Here is a 2299-nt window from a genome sequence, read left to right on the forward strand (position 1 = left end):
AATGATTGAGCAGAGATGCCTTTAAATGCCTGTAACTGTTAAAATCTCCCAGTCATTTCCATGGGGCTCTGTGTATAGAGTGGGCATGCCTTCAACACTCAACCAGGCAGTTGTCAACTCTGTCTTAGCCTTCATTTCTGCTTGCACAGAGCCTCAGAGTAAACCAGAATTGAGAGCTTAGGGCCCCTTGGGGTCTTTCCAGAGCATGCCATGGGAATGTGCCTGGCTTTCTGAGCTCCTAAGGATATGTCATAGCTTTTCAAAGTCCCTACAGACATCTTATTACTCAGTTATTTCTTTTAAGGTTTTGGTTCAGCTATTGTTTGCCCCCTTGTGTTATCCACTGCCTCAGGCAGCTGCAATGTTCAACAATTGCCTCTAAATGTTTTTGACAAATGTCCCCTTGGCAAAGGCAGTTGAAACTGGGCAAGCTCTGAGTCAGTCCAAATACAGACAGCCATGCAAATGGGGTCTTCCAAGAAACTACCAGACAACTCTCTGGGAATGAGGCTTTGCAAGGAGTCCCATCCCCTTTCTGCTCCCTCTGGCAGCTGTCAGGCTGCTGGTTTTCACCGTGATTGCAGGCTGTTAGAATTTAGGGTTACCACAGAGTTGGATACAGGGGCATGGGAATAGGGTTGGTTGAAATGCCACATAGCTCACTCTTCCTCCTCAGCTGTTTCTCTAGAATAAACATACCTGAGGCTGTTGCACATCTTTGGTGAATCTTCAGAGTTCTGAAAACACTGGTTTTGAACATTTCTGCCAGTTTCCTCATTGCTTTTAGGGGAAAAAGAAAAAGAGCTTTCAGAGGTCTTTCTTCTGCCCTTTTGGCTGACTTCCTGTACAATCGCCTCCTGTGCTTGTCTATTGGGGTGTTTGTTGCTATGCTGTACACTGTGTTTGGTACTTTGTGTACATGTCTCCAAAAAATAACTCTGCTGGTCACTCACCATGTGAAAGGCACCACAACAGGAGTTCTGGAAGCAAAGATGTATAAGATAGGATCCTTGATCTCAAAGGTGTCACTCTCGAATAGATTCAATTTAACTGGAACTTTTGAAGCATAATGATTGACAAGCCTACATCTGGTCACCAAATTATATCTTAATTCAGTTCAATGGGGGTTATTGTTCGCCACCGTTTCTTAAATATAAGCAGTTTTCCACGTGGATATTTGGCAGCAAGCCTGACTGATGTCTCTGGTCAGAACTAATTTCACTCCTAATCTCTTCAGGAAGCTGAGAGCCTCAAAGTGAGTAAGAGTGCAGATGAAGGGCTGCAGAGTTCTCCCATATGAAGAGTTAAAGTTGGTCATTCATTTGAATGACCAGTCTTGGTTTTCATAATTCCATAGCACCAAGTTAGTATTTTCCGCTTTTGCCATTACCCAGTGGTAAGGAGGCCACCCAATCCATGGGCTAGGAGAAAAAGTTTTCCAACACATCAAGAAATGATTTCAGCCTGGCCAGTGCATCTCAGCGGTTGTGCATCAACCTAGGATCCAGGAGACGCCGTTGGATTCCCCGTCAGGGCACATGCCCGGGTTAGGGGCTCCATCCCCAGCTGGGGGCATGCAAGAGGCAGCCGATCAATGACTCTTTCATCATTGATGTTTCTATCTCTCTCCCTCTCCCTTCCTCTCTCTGAAATCAATAAAAATATATTTAAAAAAACAAACAAAAATGAAATGATTTCAATGGAATGGAAATGATTATAAAACATAAAAATGTGTGGGATGAAGCTACAGCATTGCTAAAAGGGAGATTTATATCATTAAGGGCTCACATTAAGTAAAATAAAAAGCATCAAATCAATAATCTAAGTTCTCACCTCAGGAAACTACCAGAAGAAGAGCAAAATAAACCCAAAGCAAGCAGAAGGAAAGGAATGCTAAAGATAAGCCCACTAATCAATGACATTGGAAACAGAAAACCAAAAGGAAAATCAATGAAACAAAAGTTCCTTAATACTTACAAAACTCCAGCGAGACTGACAAAATAAACCTATAGTGATTCACTGTATTTGCGTGTATTTACTGAATGACTTTAATAACTATATTTGTGATACTTTATGTATGTACTTTACTTTAGAAACATTAAGTAACTATGTTCTTAATATGTATCATACAGTGGAAAGAAGAATAAGAGAAACATGGGGCTGTTGATTTAAAATAAGAAGGAAATTTGATTTCTCACATAACAGCTAGATGGCTGTCTTTCATGACAGAAACTATATTTTTGTAACATTTTCATAATTAGCTCAAGTTTGTTTGTAAAATGATAGCGATGATTCCACA

Source organism: Miniopterus schreibersii, assembly GCF_964146895.1.
Source record: "Miniopterus schreibersii genome assembly, chromosome: X".
In the NCBI taxonomy this organism is placed as follows: domain Eukaryota; kingdom Metazoa; phylum Chordata; class Mammalia; order Chiroptera; family Miniopteridae; genus Miniopterus; species Miniopterus schreibersii.